The sequence below is a fragment of the Chinchilla lanigera genome, unplaced genomic scaffold, assembly GCF_000276665.1.
Source record: "Chinchilla lanigera isolate Chin_1 unplaced genomic scaffold, ChiLan1.0 scaffold00034, whole genome shotgun sequence".
NCBI classification, from domain to species: Eukaryota; Metazoa; Chordata; class Mammalia; order Rodentia; family Chinchillidae; genus Chinchilla; species Chinchilla lanigera.
The window spans coordinates 7157914-7176214 of record NW_004955435.1 but is presented as its reverse complement, the minus strand read 5'-3'; the positions used below and the strand labels follow the sequence as shown (position 1 = coordinate 7176214).

Here is an 18301-nt window from a genome sequence, read left to right as displayed (position 1 = left end):
CTGTGTTCATCACTCTTACTCCCCAGGATTATATTTTCAGATGAACTTGTCTTACAAAGCACTGTTCTTAGATTCCAACCTCATAGGCAAGAGGAACTCCTGACACTGCATGGTTTTGCTAAGCCTCCAGTTGAATGTAAGTAAAAAACTCCAGCAATTTCTCTTTCCAGTGTCTTTTACAAACCTTTTAGTTAGTCATCTCTAAATTCATTTTTAAAGAAATGCATATGTGTATGTGTGCATATTTGTGTGTGTGTGTGTGAACAGAAACTCATGTGGCCACTTAAACACAGGATAATTTATTTTTTCCAGGCAAAATTATGGGAACACAAATGGTAGGCTTTGAATTCTTAAAAGTTTCTTAGAAATTTTATCCAGTAAATAAAGTTACAATAAGTAAGAGATTGAGAATTATAAATATTTAAGAAAACTTTTTGTAGTGGTTTATCTCTGTATTTATTTAGATATAAAATCAGCTCTAAGCTTATTGTCAACTTAATCACAAATTTCAAGGATTATTTTCAGATATTTGTGGTACATTTAGTAAAAATGCTGTCACATTTAAAATAATGTATTAAACTGTATGATTATGCTTTAGTTACATGTTTATTAAATTGAAGTGTATTTAGTATCCAAAAAGCAAGCTAGGATATTTAAATAGGTTATCACCAAAGATCGTTCAATTTTATAATGTTGCTTTATTATGTTAAAACATTTTTATTAAGTACAATAACTTGAAGTTTTAGCTTATGTGAATTTGTCTTTTTAAATACCTTATTCTTTCTGAGATCACATATGTAGGAAAGAACATTATCCAAAGGGAAAAAAATAAAACATGTAGAAAGAAGCAAGAAGATCTCTCAGGAGCTGAAACTAGCATCATAAAATGCAAATAAAGTTAATGTATTTTACTACGTGAGACTTACTCATAGTTCACAGTTTTCTAGATTTTTCCCAAACAATTGAGACATAAACTAGGAACAAGTGGAAGGCAGGCCTCTTTATAAGCAAGCATACTGGCACGGAAGAAATGCTGCGTCCAGCGCAGCTCTCTGTGTTCCCGGGAAAAAAACGAGGAGAGGATCAAGAAATAAAGACAAGAGAGAAGAGCTGGGGTCCGGTGAAGACTGCTCTCCACATGGGAGGTAAGGAGCTCAACTACCACCGTAGGGGCATCTATATATGTTTTTGACAAAGTTAGTATCACGAGACACAGATAGCCTAGAGACTAACGACTGGAATTATCTCAGGCAAGGTGTTCTAGGACCACAGTAGCTTGATTGCTTTGGAAACTCCTCATTCTCCCACCGGCCTTGCCTTGCCCTCACCTGTATGACCAATTTCCAGCTTCTGCTGCTCCCTAGGAAGAAACATCAGACAGCTCTAAGAACAAGAGACTGCAAGTGTGTGTAACAAGCAAGCACTCACTGCGAGCGTTCCTACGATTGTGAGATGAGCATCTTCTGTGCCTCGCTCCCCTGAGGAACCCATGGCGCTGCAATGTCTTAGCAGTTTACAGCGTCACGAAAGTCGAAACTTCACATTGGTAAAAATGCTGTCACATTTAAAGTAATATACTAAATTGTATGATTATGCTTTAGTTATGTGTTTATTAAATTGAAGTGTATCTAGTATCCCAAAATCTCTAAATCTCTAAGATTTTTCTAAAATCTCAGTTTTTCATGTAAATTAAGAATAGTTTTTGAAAAATGCTCAATTTTTGAAAGGATACATTTATTTTCAAAGTAAAAAAAAGTATAAATACAAATTTTAATTTATAATTTACCCAGGAAAAATAAACATTCTTCTCAGATACAACTTCAAAATGTAAAAAAAAAAAACCAAAAAACTATAGTTTGGATGTAGGAAAAATGTATTTCCTGTCTTTTAGATGGCAGATATGATAAGTTCATGGTCTCACCACACTGAAGAATGAAGTCACAAACCAAAGGAAGAAGTTAGGAGAGTTTTATCGGACATGAGGGGAAGAATGGCTCCTGGATTTCCAGGAGGGGTCCTAAATGGAGTGCCAACTGAGGCTTCTTGTCAGGGGTAATTTATACAGCAGAGTCACAATGTGGGTACAATGTGGGTCAAACTGCCATCAACCTACAGGATTACAAGTATAGCTGCTTGATTAATATTAAACCAATAGAGAAATGGGTCACTCAGTAAAGGTACATGGAAAGACCAAAGAAATCTTGGGAAGAGAGGACTACGAGCCCGGACTTCTTGTCACCCACCTGTGTGTCTATGTCTCTCTGGGCCGACTGGACCGGGTGCTGCATCCTGAGCTTTTCAATTGTTAGGGCCGTTACTACACTTTTGATCCTCCTCCTTGCCTCAGTTTTCAAGAGTTCTGGGATTGTAGCATTGTGCTGCCATGAATGGTTTAGGTTTTTATTTCTTTCAAACATGCTTTTTCTTTTATTTTAACAGAAAAAAATAGAGAAAAATGAAACAGAATTTCTTCACCATTTGTATAATTTAATTCAGACCAAAAATGACTAGTTAAAGCATATAATTTTTCTTGTTCATTTATCTACCTTTCTTGATTTCATCTTGAATCATATAGCATAGGCACTTCATTACATTTTGTATTTAACTTAATACTATTTTGTATGGCTTATGGTATTTATATGTTACCAACATAAAACCAGATCATAAACTCTTTAAATACAAAAGTAATCACTTTCTCTATTTAATCAGTACTTTATTTTTAAATGCTATAACAATATTGAGTAGGTAATAGATTCTCAACAAATAATTATACATATATATAAAGTCAATTATGATCATGTGAAAAATGATATATTAGTTTTATGTAAATGGCTCTGTCTCTGGACAGTGACCTAGAATGTTCCCAACATCGGAGATGGGTAACGTAGACTCACCCTACCTGCCAGGTAAGTTGATAGTTTCCTGAATTCTGTCACAGAAAAAGAATGTTTAAAACTCTGTTAGGCAGAATTTTAAAACTATACGGTCAAGGAGAATGGAGCATGGGTCATCCATCCACAGACAGAGAGGCGCACTGTTGCTCATGTTGCCAGGGGTGTGTTCATGTGGTTTCAGAGATGGAAATCTGTGGAACTTGGGAGTCTATAGGAAGAGGGGATTTAAAGTCAGTGCCCTTCTCTGCAGGAGAAGGATGGAGATCCATTTGCAGGTGATAATGCTTTAGTCATTTATAAAGGAAAGGCCCAGGTTAGAGGTGAAAAGTGCTGGCCTCGTCAGGTGAAAATGTCCACTGATAGATAAAAGTGAGTAACAAGGCACCTTTATGAGTACAGGACAAGTCTAGGTTTACTGTATCCTCAAGGACTGTACTAAGTTCTTTTTCTCATTTAGTAATTTCTTTATTTGTGCATGTTTTCAGTGCATAAGGTTTAGATTCCTTGTGTGGAGTTTTTCTTGCTTTCTCTTCCCTTCCCTTCCCTTCCCTTCCCTTCTCTTTTCTTTCTTCTTTTCTTTTCTTTTCTTTTCTTTGTTCTTTTCTTTCCTGTTTTTTTCTTTTTTTGAGTTTGTTTTTGTCCTGAATCTGCAGTTATTTCTTAAAACTAGAGTTGTCTTTGCATCCTTTTTACCTGTCGTTATTCCTTCTATCCTACCTCAGTTTCAAATTTCTGACACCATAAAACCCTGTGATTAAAGGAAATGCTCCTCAAACCAAGATAACTATAAGCAAAACTGCTCTAACTGAGATGGGCAAGGTGTGGCAGAGCCATCCAATTTTCTCTTGCCCCAAATCAGCTGGCCTGTGATATGGATGTGCGTTTAAAAATGTCTTTTCTAAAATGTGCACTCTTACTAAATTCTTGTATAGACTAATCTATGACTTCAGAATATAAAAATGGCAAAAATATAAAACAGTCCCTATGATTGATATTTAAAATAATTTACCAGTTATAATATATAAGCTTTGTGTTTCAACTATATTTTAATATGTCTTTTGGATAGTGTGATGGAGCACCAATTGTCTAGCCATCCATTCTACAGATATTGATTAACTACTTTCTATGTGTTGTTTGGATACCTAGGATAAAGCAGGAAAGAGTATGAAAGGTTCAATCTTGTATTTCAGGGAGGCTACACTTTGTAAGAGAAAAACAGCACACAAATATTATGTCAGGTGTAGTTTGGGCTACAGAGAAAAAATAGAATGAGATACAAATCGCATATAGAGTACCGGAGATGATTAAACTGCTGCTCTTTTAAATAGAGTATTTAAGCACAGACTCTTTGTAAAATTGAATTGAAGTAGAAATCTGAAGATGAGATGCAGTCTGCATATTTCAGAATTTGCTTTATTCCTTTGTCACTGAGCACAATTATCTGATAGGCCAGAGGTTTAATGGAAGCAGCTTCAGTGTAATTATAGCTTTAAGACTGTCAAAGTTCCCTTCAGTTCCAGTCTGATATATAAGTTCAAGTGACAACATACTCAGGTCTGAAAAGTATCTATTCATCTTCTCTGAGAAAGAAATGACAAAGCTATTTGTATCAAAAGTGCTATGATTCCCATAGAGGAGACTATGTCAAGCTACAGGGCTAAAGTTTAGCTTATTTAGTTCCTTTTTTTTTTTCACTGAAAAAATATACAATAAAATAAGGGTAAATAAGTGTGATAAGAATATGTCAAAGGTTTTCTTCTTGAATAAGACAAAAAGGGGTTAAAATGTTTATGTGCAGTGGACCCTTCCAAAGATGTTACTAGTTCCTTGTTACTGGATACAGTAATGAGAATTTGAGCATTATCATTTTGAAGTCAGGCTGAAACTTAATAACAATGGCTTATATTTAAAAGTAATCACTCCCGTAGCAACGCATAGCCTTCCAGAGCTCTCTCTCACTAATTCACACAACTTTAATGAAGATTTAGGCGAATGCTACGCGTGCATTTCTCCCATGCTGACGGAGCAGCTTCATTGCCTCAGGTTAGTCAACCTCTTAGCACCAGAGCTGAGAATAGAACTGAGCCCACTGACTTTTTCCAAGAGGCAAGTTTCAAATCCTTGCTTCACTGAAAGTAGAAGGTGCTTTTTGTCATTACCAGAGGCAGAAAGGTAAAAATAAAAAATTGCCTGTGTCAAAAATCTTACCACCTTTACAGAGGTTAGATTTCTCATGGTTCACAAAACAGGCTTTAATTTTTTGTTCTCTTTTCAAAAGAATCTAGAAACTAGTAAGGTTCTTGAAAAATCGTAGAACGTGATTCTTCTTTCTGTTTCTAATATATCAATGTGAACATTTTCAATACATCAGATGGCATTATTCTGGACATTGTTAATAAAAAAGCACTTGCTAATCCAGTCTATAAAATTGCCATGAGTTTAACCGTTTGAAAAAGGTTACTCAGACCAAGTTATAGTACATGATGAAGAGTGATAATGATATTTATAAAATATCTGTTCACTTTTCTATTATGAAAAGGAACTTCTAGCAGAATCATGGCATGACTACAGTATACATATTTTAATTTTATTGCCAAAAGAATGCTATATACCAAGTATTGTGCTGCTTCAGCAGAGTGGAAATCACCCAGCAAATACTTCCAGCAAAAGTTTTGCAAATGCCAATCAAAGCTTACATTTGATAGGCAAATATGAAGGACAGCAGAGCACTCCCAGAGAAACACCATGCTGTGTGGTCACTCCTGCAGAAATGGGACAGCTCAGAAGAACTGCCGCTGGGAGCAGAGTGTCTAGGCAATGACTATAATTATGGACCATCTTTCCTCTCTTGCTTTCATCTGCTCACTAGTTCTACTGCTTCCTGGAGAATGTGCACTTAAACCAGTGCCATTGACTAAATGAATAATGAGTTATGTTGCATTTCAAGTGGTTCCTTCATAAGACTATTATCCTATGTGCACAGGAAGCTCAATAATTTCTTCTCCAAAGTGTCAACACTTTCAGTATTTTCAAAAGTCTAAATCTTTTCTGAGACTCAGGACAAACACTTAGCTGTGGAGCCCTGTAAAAATAAGACAAGTTACATCATTTCAAGAGACCATGGTGTAGAGTAAATATTATATTCCAAAAGTGAGGAACAGGGGATGATGAAAGAATCAGATCAAAGAAGACAAAACCAAGCAGAGCAAACATTAAATCCTATAGCTCCATGCCCAGCATGTTTTGGGCACATGACAGTAAAATATGAGCTCCAAAGGGCATGGGTGGCCCTGCCCCATGGCCTTGCTGGTCATAGCCTGCAAACCTTCTCTCTTGGGCTACAGCTTTTATTGGCTGATGGTACATAATCTTGGCATTTCTGACATTTTTGACCCACAACTGCATCTTCACTTTCATTCTTTCAGCTTCATGGGTCACCCTCCCAGTGGCTCCTTGCCTGGCTTTCCTCTGAAACCTCAGTGGGAATCTTCATGACCTCATAACTCTTGCATGCCAGCCTAGCATGGGCAAACCCAAAGTCTGGGTCAGAGGAAGCATAGCCAGGTCCCCGTGGGCCAAGGATACAGTGGCATCTGAAATCTTGGGTGACTGAAAACAGTGAAATGAATACTGAGGGACCAATTCCCTAGAAGGCTTTTCTCAAGCTATTTTGCCAGATGCATTCTTCTCAAAAGAAAGACTGACACTTCTGTACTCTTGATCTTGTAATATAAAGTACTGATAATTCCTAAGATACTCCCAAGGCATCTTTCTTTTGATCCCTCTACAAAGCACCTGATTTCCTTTTAATAGTGCTAAACTATTTTATGGCTGTACCTCCTTTGGTCCTAACTTTATATGTGGTTCCTGCTGGCCCAAAATTGGAAGTTTTAAAAATATTCTGCTCTGTCTTTTGGCCCAAATTCTCACTATACATCTATAAGTTATCAGGAGTGCTAATGCCATAGCCTGAATATTATAATGTCTCAAAATGTTTTTTACCAGATTAATTAGGCCAATACTCTTATCTCATTTTCTTGGAAAGTCACAGGACATGGGGAAAATGTAGAGAAATTTCCTTCTGGACTGTAACATATATGCCTTTAAGTTCAACAGTCAATGGAGTCCTTGTTGTGAACTGTAAACCTTGAGCTTGGCCTATACTGTCTGCATTTCTATTAGCATACTGGTCTTCTGAGCTTGGTCATTAGTCACCCAGATCTCTCTATGCTATTCAAGGGCTTTTCTAGCCCACATCTCCAAATCTTTCAAAACTCTTCCCACAAACTGAGCCAAAGTCTTGTAAATAATATAGTCTGGGACAGATACAGCAAAGATTCCTCTTCTTTGCTACCACTTTTATGTATTAGTCAGCATTTCTAACACTAAGACAAATACCTGGCACCTATATTTTAAAAGAGGGAAGGTATAAAATATTTCACAAATTTGATGGACTCAGTTTATAATCAGCTGGCTCCAAAGCAGTAACATAGTAGGGAGTGTGGTGATACGAAGCTGGCTAGCTCAAGGTAGCCGTGGAACAGAAAGCAAGGGCAGAGAAGACAGGGTGAAGAATCAGATACATACCTCACAACCATGCCTCCACGACCCACTGAGAAAATATGCAGGGGTGTACTCCTCCAGTCTTTGAGGTGGCACTCAAAGACAACCAAGTTGCAATTCCAGCCTAACTGTCGCACTAGGTTTAGGGGATGATCTTTATTTTGTGAGCATTCATTGTATATTTCAACCAGGCATTTTGCCCATTCCAATGAACACTCAGGGCAAAGAATGACATCTTATGCAAAATATTTGCCCAACAGGTGGTCACTTATAAGCAGGAAGAATAGTCACCACGTGGTATGAGAACCACAGCCCCCAAATTGGAACGCTCACTGGGATATTACAACACGTCTTTCTACTGCTCTCTCTGCCTCTGTTGTCAAACAAACAAACAAGGCATATGACATTAATCCTTTCTGGTATTGTTCCACAAATATGTGTGTAAAAGCATGGCTAGAGAACAAAGGTATATATGAAAGTGGAATGGAACATAAGAATAATTACCATTAGTACTGACAGAAGTTTCTAGCAGTGATTGCTATCGTTAGAATAAGAATTACCTCCCCCCAAAATCATGTGGCCAGAGATGCAGCTTTAGGGAGGCAATTGGATCAAGAGATTAGCACCTTCCACTGACCCACTGATAATTTCATAGCCGAAAGAACTACTAGGAGGAGGAGCTAGGTCACTAGGAAAGTCACTTTGAAGGATCTTTCTCTCTCTGTGTGTCTCTCTCTGTTTCTGTCTCTGTCTCTCTGTCTGTCTGTCTATCTGTCTGTCTCTCTCTCTCTCTAGTTTTTTCCCTCTCTTGCTGTTTGCTGGCTTCTAGGAATTTACCCTAGCAGATTTGCCTGATTTACCCTGCCACAGCCTTCTGCCTTGATGTTTCTTCCTTTGATCTAGCTTACCTTGGACTAAAACGTCTGAAACCATAAACTTTTCTTCCTTGGGTGTGTCAAGTATTTTGTCCCACAGCAAAACTGACTAAAACAGTATAGTGAACAGTGTGTCAGGTAGCCCGAATTTATTATACGATCACTGGTTCTCCTTCAAGGACAGTTGATAACTTAATATATTACTAGGAAATGTTAGCCTTTTGCAAATTTCTGTTTACAGCTGTGTTTTAGATATATTAATATTGTCTTCCAATTCTAAGTTCCCAGTACTCTTATGGTTGATACATTGTGTCAACTTGGGGAATCTAGAGGTTTGGCTAAGTGACTCAGCAGGAAGCCATGGTGCTTACTTTGTATACATGCTGAGCCTGTGGAAGAGGAGGGCATGGAGATTATGTGAGAGCTACATGCCCCTTAGGTGGGGGTAGCCTGTTTACAAAGTAAGGCAGGGAAAGAAGCTGCTTGCAGCCATTCCTCCCTTTTGCTCTGGCTGTTTGCTGTTCAGCTGCCATTCCCTGCTTTGCTCTTGTTGCTTTGCTATCTTCTGCCTCGGAGCCAGCCAAGTATGGACTGAAACCTCCACAAACTGTAAGCTAAATAAACCTTTCCTTCCTTCATTTTGGGCGTTGGGTATTTTGTCTCAGCAATGAGAGAAAAGTAACCAAGACAAATAGTAACTTTCTAATACTACTTCCAATACTAAGCTTTCAAATTAATCAGTTAACCTACTCTACTTAAGTCTTTATAATAGGATATCAAATTCAAAAGTTAGAATCATTATTTAGTCTAGCTGGTATAGGAATTATTTAGATATTTTAATCATCAGTTTGAATTAAAATAGACAAAGCCAGTCATTGTTATTTGGACTTGAGAGAAATCTTTTCCCTGCTATGCTCAGGTTTTATGATTTTTAAGATGGGATAGTGATCAGACTTGCCTCTTAGGACTGTAGTCTGATTTTCTAACCAGAAGTTTTCACAAAAGGTGAAGAAAGTAGTAATAGTTGAAGATACTCACTCACTGAGAGTTGGAGCAAAGAGTTAGCAAAGGCCATGAAGATGAGGTCTCAGAAAAAAATAAAAAATATCTGACTGGAAGCTTTAGAGAAGGCCATCCTTGTCACACAATAGAAAAAATCAAGGCTCTATTGTGTTCCCCTTCTAGGGTTTATAGGCCTAATTTATTTATTTATTCATTTGAATATTGCTAGGGCATGATAAACCTTGAATGGCAGGGGCAATCTGGTGATGAATTTTTCATTTGAGGCAGTTGATCTACAGTTGAAAAAATACTTTCACCAACTAAACTCCAAAGTATCTTTTCCATTGTCAACATAAGTGCTTAGTCTTTAGTTAAAATAGATTCCTGCAAATGTAAAGGATTGGATGGATGGCTTTTAAACCGATGGCTGAAATTGGTGAACTGATGAATAACATTATTTAAAATTATCGAAACACTTTTGAGAGCACAGTCCTGCTCAGAGGGCTCCACGGAGGAATGGCCTTAGCCTCATTTTCAAGAAAGGAGCACCATTTCTTTTGCTGTGTTTGATTCCTTCCTGCTTTTCTTTCTTTTCCAGTCATTTTCCATTTTGCTTAGCTTTATCATTTTTCTCAGCTCGTTTTGTTTCTTTCTTTTCTCATTTGTTTTTTCTTTTCCTTTTGCTTAAAGAAAGCTTCCTCTTTCTCACTCCATTTTTCAGCAGCATTTAAGTTTTTTCTTTCTCTCAGCAAGTTTCCTCTTCTCTCTGTCTTGGCTCTCTCATATCCTTTCTCCTTTTTATTTTCCTCTGTAAGACATTCCATCTTTTTCTCCTTCCATTTTCAAATGCCCCCAGGGCTTCTCCTTTCCTCTGTGGGTTCTCTTCTTCTGTTGTCCTCTTGCGCTCTTCCTCAAGCCTCTCTTTGCCAGCTCGTTTCTTTGTTTCATTTTCTTTCCTAACTTCCAGGCCTCAAATGATGCTAATGCTTCTTCTCTTTCAGCAGCCCTTTTCTGTTCATTTTGGATCCTTAAGTTTTCACTTTCTATCCTTTTTATTCTGTTCTTTTCATGTAAATTTTACATTTTTCTTTTCTAACCACTTCTAGTAAACATCTGCCCTTACGTGATCTGCTCTGTCAGGCTCTAGGTTCTGTTTCTGTGAAGGCTTTTTTTTTTTTTTTTTTTTTTTTTTTTTTTGTTTTTCCCCAAACTCATAAACTCCCTGCCTTAGCTTCTTGAGTGCTGGGATTAGAGGCATTTTTTTGGTTTTTCTCCGGTACCAGGAACCGAACTCATGACCTTGCGCTTGCCAGGCAGGCGCTTTGCCGCTAAGCTAAATCCCCAGCCCCTCTGTGAAGGCTTTTGGTGCAAGACTTTCAAAGTCCCTGAGCAGTGGGAAGAGGTAGTTGACCCTGGAGTTCTCCTTACAGAACTGGATTTCTTCACATGCTCAGAAGTCATTAATCTGGCAGAGGCACTGGACGTTCTATTCATTGTTGACTTTTTACTCTTCATGTTTCTGTCTTTGATTGTTTGCTGTGCGGAGGACTTTGTGATGGTAGGCCCAGAGGGACCTGGAGATCTGAGCAGCAGGGGAGCAGCTGTGAAGCCCTCCTCCACCCCAACTCAGCTTTCTCCTTGCCTTTTTCAGAGTCATCAGTGACCACCCCACTTTCCTTGGGTTTCTCAAGTTCAAGAGCAACATATTCTATTCTATTCTATTCTATTCTATTCTATTCTATTCTATTCCATTCTATTCTATTCTATTCTATTCTATTCTATCAAAGCTGCAGTTTCTTCATTTTCATTTAATTTCCAGGAATTATGGTTTTCAGTGACTTCTCCCTTCCGATCTTTCCTGGGTGCCTTCTCGTCAGACCCTGGTGGAAAGCACCTTCCAAGGCTTTCTTTAAGGGATGGTAATGCTGAGCTTTTAAACAGCTGATCCTCAAGACCAAAGTTTTCAGAGAATGCATCTTTCTCAGCTTCCACCTGTCTGACACCCAGCTCAGGAAGGTGCTGAATCCAAGTCGTCACGCAGGTGGTTTCTTTCTCTGCTCCTTGTTCTTCCTTGTCTTCTACAGGGCTATTCTTTTGTATTTTAAAGAGAAAAGAAAACAACAGAGGTCCCGTTCAACCCTGATATTCCCCTGCTGGGTATTTTTCTGAAAATATCATGCCACGGGGATTTATATGCACCCATGTTTATAGCTACTCTTTTTAACCTGCTCCTTGGCCTAGGTGAAGGCTTACAGCGTTCATCTGTTCCAACACTGCTCCTATTTTCTGCTGAAAAGTTGCTTTCAGTTGGAAGAATTTTGGGTTTCGGTTTTATTTTAACTGTCTCTTTTTCAACTTCTTGATCTTTATTTTGAGCTTCAGAGAAGGGATTTACAAGCATATCTTCAGGCACATCAGGTGCCCTTTCCACAGTGTTCTTGACGGCTCTTCTCTCACTGGGTCACTGTTCCATTTCTTGGTTTTCAAAGATGATGGTCCTGGAGAATTCTTTTCTTCATCTGATATATGAAAATCAGTTAATCTTTTTTTCTTAACTGAATTTTCATCTACTGAGGTATCAGAAATACCACCTAAGGAAACAATGTCACTCTTGAAGTCTTCTGAGTTTTCTCAGCTCTGCCGGGCCAAGCAGGCTGAGATTGCTCTTGGAAGCTCATCCTGAAAAGTAGTTCTGGTAACTTTGGGACTCTTCATACATGTCAAAGTTGTGCTGCAAACTTCATCAGCCATAGTGTGTTTTTTCCTTTATGGCCTCTGCAGCGGCGGGTGCAGGACTGAGAAGGCACACAGGGCCTCAGGCCCCCTTGGCAACCTGGCTGGGGAGTAAGAACAAGGCTGAAAGGCCTACTTTAATAATGAAGATTTGGGGACAAAAAAATTAACCAAGAAGGAAAGTATTCAGATGGCTGATTCAGATGACACTGCTGCTTTGGCCACTTTTAGTGTAACTCAGGAACAAGTCACATGGAAATGCTGGAAAATTCTCAACCTGACCATGCAGAGTAAAAGGGACAAACAATTTTACATTTGTAACTCACAAACCTGTTCACCATGCCAATCTTTTTGAAAAACATACGTTCACAGAAATGTATGATTGTTTTGTTTTTCTTAAGGTGAATGGGGCTGAGCTGCAAATGTACCTCGATTTTTGAAAACAGAGAGTTTCAAACAGAAGAAACAGAGTTCAGAGCAAAGATTCCTTCAGAAAATGTTAGGTCCGGGAAAAACAGCAATGGCTCCAAATTTTACACATAAAGAAATATTATTGGACAGGCCAGCCATGTGACATGGTATGTCAGAGTAAACTTATTTCAGTACTTTGAAGAGTTAAGATCCAAACAGTCACCTGGATAATACAAAATATCAGTAGTAATGGATACATCTTTTAAAGAGAAAAGTTAGTATACTATCAATATACTACTTTCTTTAATGGACATTGTAATTATTAACATTCTGTACAAGGGCAAATAATAAAAACCAAGATTGAGATACAAAAGAAAAGTAAGACAAAATAATTTAAAAATGTTTTAAGCACACCTTAAATGGGTCATCAGAATTTAAGTAAATTTGAGCTAGATGGACCAGAAGACACCATTAGGGTCAAGACTTTAAAAATATTTTTATATTTATTTAAGGTGCACAGTGTGTCACATGTATAATAACAAACCTTATTTTTAAAGTAGTTCTAGAAGTATGGGGAATATTCAAAGGTAATAAGGAGATTTCTATATTACATATCCTACTATATGATAATTTCCCAGAAAAATAGATTTCCTCTATTATTAATAGCATATAACAAGAGGAAGTTACATTTTTCAGAATATAAAAATTTATATAAAAATATGAATAGTTGATGAAATAATAGTAATGATTATTAAATAAAGCCCATACTGTGTTTGATTCAGGTTCCTTCACTTCTCGGTGTTCTGGTCCTGTTCCAGGGTATCATCAGCTCTAGTTGTGCTATCTCCATGGGCTTGTGTTGGCTGAGCATTTTCTCAGACGTTTGCTTTTCATGACCTTGGAAATTTTGATGAGAATGAAAGTGTGGGTCGAAAGCCCTTCAGTTGTCATTTGCCAGATATTTCTCTTGTGATAAGGGGTTTGTCCTTTTGGCTGGAAGACTACCGTGGGGAAGTGCCATTTCCATCTCACCATATTAAGGCTACAGCCTGTTAACAGCCTCAGCACTGTTGATATTAACATTTATCACCTGGCCGTGCTGATACTGTCAAATTTCACCACGTGTTAAACTTTCTCTTCCTTTCAGTACTGTATTTCTTTGGAGGTTACTGCCTATAACGCCACCTAAGCAGTGAGATACTATGTATAAATATTCATGTATATTTATCTATAAAACTATTTGAAATTCTATTCAGAATATTTGTCTACACTTTATTTGTTTCTTTATTTTCTCATGTATTCATTTCATTGTAAAATCATGGATATTTTATTTTATGCTTTGGCTTGAAACCCAATACTAATATTCCACTACTTATCATATGTTCTAAATTTTGAAGATTTGACTTTTGGAAGCTGTTTGTATTGCTTCTGTGTCCCTTTGACATACTTTAATAGATATAAGACTTTTTACATTTATTTGTTTTGTAAATGCTTCCTTATTTCATTGCACTGGAACTCCAAGCTCATCTTGTATATATACTACCAGTGTTCTAGAATCAGCTATTTCTCTAAGTAGGCCTCTGTCCTTTCTTTGGTTATTAATGTCAGAAATGACTATCAGGGCTGTGGGCATGTTTGCTGCTAGCAGGGTGCTTTTGCTTAGAGGCCTCAACTGACAGAACAAGTAAAAATATGTGTCAGTTTGTCTTAGTTATTTTTCTGTCATTGCTGAGATAAAGTACTTGACAACTAAAATTAAAAAGGGAAAAGTTTATTTAGCTTACAGTTTGTAGTGGTTTCAGTCTATGCTTGGCTGACACCAAGGCAGGGTGTCAGGGCAGTCAGGCTCCCAGAGGAAAAATAGTTTATGGTGGGCAAAAAGTAACAAAGCAGCAGAAGATGACTATGGCTTTCTATTAAATTTTATCTGGGCTAATTAGGCTGTGTAGCACTCACAGCATTAATTCTAGTACACATGAACCTAGCATTGCACCATCAATCAATTCCAGCATCACACACTCTCAATCCAACCACTTTTGAAAAATTCTCTTCTATGTGTGTATGAGGCTTTGGTGGAATATCTAAACATTTCACCCTTTGTTCCTCAAAGACTCATGCATAATCCTTCTTGCAAAAGGCATTTAGATCATCTACAGGATTTACCAAAGTCCTAACAGTTTAGCATTGCTGAAATGAACAAATCACAAGTCTCTTTCAATATTTAAGGCAAAGTCTTAGCTACAAACCCCTGTACAAATGATACAAGATAGACATTTCCATTCCAAAAGTTACAAATGGGGATAGCAAGGAATGCGAACAAAGAAAAATGAAAATTCATTAGAGCAAACATTAAGTCTCATATTCTACTTCTAGCATCCCAGGAAATCTATGGCAAGTTGTGAACTCCAAAGGGCATGATGGCTTCCAACCTACAACACTTCTGGTGATTATAGCTGTTTTCTTTGACTGGATTTGCTCACTCCTTGCAGCCTTCCTTAGATGATCCACATTCCTATCTTCTCCAAGCATCTGAGGTCTCCACTCCACCTTTTGCTTCACATTCACAGCTTGACAAACTACCCTCTTAAAACACTACCTGGCTTACCAAATCTTCTTCTGAAATATGGGTGGAAGCCTTCCTGACCCCCTATTTTTGCATTTTGCATGCATATAAAACCAGCACCATGTGGATGATGCTAGGAGCTGTACCACCATCTGGAGCTGTAGGCTGGTTTCCTTTTCTCTTGGCTATAGGGATCCAGTGCCATCAAGTCAAATTCTAAGGAACAAATGTAGGCTGCTGCTATTGTGAAACATTATGGTCTGGGACTCTCTTTTTAAAGCAAAATCTTTCACTTTCACAATTTTGAGGCTGCAAAGGGTGGAGACTTGCTGCTTCTTGTGAGGCCTTCAGGCCTTTTCTATTCTCCTGTTCCTTCTCAGCAATCAGTATCTCCTCTCCTCTGTCTTTGTAGTGCACGGCTTTATTGGAGCTTCCTTTCTGCCCAAGCTGAAAACACTTTAAATCATTCTGCTGGGCTCTTGGATCTTTTTTTTGTTTGTTTGTTTTGTTTTTGTTTTTCTCCGGTACCGGGAACCGAACTCATGACCTTGCGCTTGCCAGGCAGGCGCTTTGCCGCTGAGCTAAATCCCCAGCCCCTGGGCTCTTGGATCTTGATTCTCAACATAAATCCAGCTAAGAGGCCCCAAAAGTAGCCACGCCACCACCTCAACTTCAGACTGCCTTGAGGTTTCTTCCACCAAACTGATTAGTTTGCTGTCTTTAATCTCAGTTTTAGGTAAAGTATCTGGACATAAGCAAAATACAGACAAACTTTCTGCTGAGGCATGAAACCCATTGTCTGGAAATCACCAGCCAATGCAGTCATTATACACAGCAGAAACTTCACAAGTTTGGTCTTTACTGGAAGAATTTCTACTCACATTGTGCTTTTCTGAGCTCTGACAAAAATCTCCCATCAACAGCTTCAGGTGTTCCTGCTCTACTTTTTCAGCTTGCATCTCCAAACCTTTCCTAACTTTCTCACAGGTGAGCTCCACAGGCTATTTACTGAATAACATGATCAGGTACAGTCATAGCAATGAGTCTATTTCTTTGGTACCAAATTCTGTTTCAGTTACATTTCTCTCATTGCTGAGACAAAATACCCAACTATCAAAGTTAAACAGGTAATATGCAAATTAATATGCCTCCTATCAACAATTACAATGTAACATAGAATAAGCTTCATCAACCTAATTAATCATTCATGGTTAACTTAAATAATTTTCTACTCCACCTTGAAACTGGTGTTAATCAGTGCTTTTCTAAGTCTTCTCAAAGATATTTATATATTTTTTGTTTTAACCAAGACATCATACCATCATTTTCTGGTTGGATTTCTTGTTAGTACATGTTTGCAATATGCAATGTTTGTATTTCTTGTGTGGCATGTGTACATGTTCATAAAACAGTGTAGTTCTTTTTTCATCCCCATTCCCTATCTACCTCCTGCCTTCTCTTGATCTCCATCCCATTTGTGAAATATCTTTCTCACTACTCCATACTATCTTTTAGTTTGCTCTTTGTTTATAATTTCCATTTCTCATATAAGAGAAGTCATGTGATTTTTAACCTTGCAAGTCTGATTTATTTCACTTAATAATATAATCTCAAAATATATCCTAGAAGTGATTGAAGTTTATCTTTCTTTTTTGCAAAATAGTACTCCATTGCGTGTACAATACATTTTCTGTATGCATTAATGTCTTTATTTATATATAGGACACTTCCAAGATTTTGCTCTTATGAATTATGCTATAATCATGAGTAAGCATGTATTATTGCAATTTGATATCTTTATCTCTTAGGAAGAAACTAGCAGGGGATTAGCTGGGTCAAATGAAATTTCTAGTTTTAGTTTTTTAAGGTATCTCCAAACTGATTTGTATAGTGATTATAGTAGTTAACATTCCCACAAACAGTGTAAAAAGTTTCTTTCACCCACCGTACAGCCTTGCCAACATTTGTTATTACTTGATTTCTTGATGGTGGCCATTCTCTCTAGGATAAATTGGTGTCTTATTTCTTTTTCTCATTGCTGAAACAAAATGCCCCACACCCAATGAGTTAAACAAAGACAGGCTTATTATAGCTCACAGTCTGTACAGGTTCCATTTCCTACTTGGCTGGCTCCGAGGCAGAGTGCTATGGCAGAGGGGCATCACAGAAGGGAAATGGTTCATGGTGAGCAGAAAGCACGGAAGTAGCAAAGAAGCAGCAGGCAGAAAGCAGCAACAGCAGCCCTCTCTCCATCCTTTATGTTCTGTTCAGACTACCTTAAGGTGGTAGCACTCACATCCCGGGTGGGTCTTTCCATCATCCATGCCCAGAATCATGCCAAATAACCAATGAACCAATTTAGTAATCACACAGTCTTGATCCCAGTATCACATATTTAATTCCAGCATTAGGAACACACACTGTAGATCCGGCCACCTCTGAAAAGCCCCACCTGTGACCGCCTGAGGCTTTGGGGGGATGTCTAGACACAAACCACAACAGGTGGAATCTCGGTGTTATTTTAATTTTATTTCTTAAATGACCAGTAACCAGCACCAAGTTAAGATTCATCAGAGAATCATCAATATAATTTCATATCTTGATAGATTCTTTTTTCTTTCTTTTTCTCTTTCTTTCTTTCTTTCTTTTCTTTCTTTTTCTTTCTTTCTTTTTTTCTTTCTTTCTTTCTTTCTTTCTTTCTTTCTTTCTTTCTTTCTTTCTTTCTTTCTTTCTCTTCCTTCCTTTTCTTCTCCCCCATCTACTCTTCCTCCCTTGTCCCTCTTCTTTCTCTTCCCCCTCCTTTGTCACTTTATCTTCCTTGTAAATAATTTTTGCTACTGATTCAGTGTCCAGTGGGGAGAACAGCAACCCATATATAGCTATCAGTTTTGTTATTCTTTGCATGGAAAATAACTGTAAATGTAAAACGGACTAATATAAATGATATTCATATTTTTCAGGTAGTCTTTTGGTGTTAACAAAAATATATACATGATATTACACAAGTAAACAACTGTATGAAGCTCAGGTCACTTAACAGCAGTGAAGCCCTCCTGAAGACATTTTACACATCTTTTTACTAAGTTAATAAAATGTTAACTGATAACAGATTTGAAATGACCCAATCTTCTTTTGTAAAGATATTAAAGCTCAGAAATGTTTTGCTTTATTTTTTTTTTAATTTTTTTAAATTTTTTTTATTTTAAGGATAAAAGGAGGGAAACATTAACAGACATACAACATTTTACAACATATCACAA

At 37.6% G+C, this 18301-nt stretch overlaps 1 pseudogene; it reads right to left on the bottom strand.

The window, feature by feature from the left end:
* Window positions 1-9798: 9798 nt before the first annotated feature.
* Window positions 9799-12085, bottom strand: LOC102023519 (annotated as a pseudogene).
* Between the last annotated feature and the right edge of the window lie 6216 nt (window positions 12086-18301).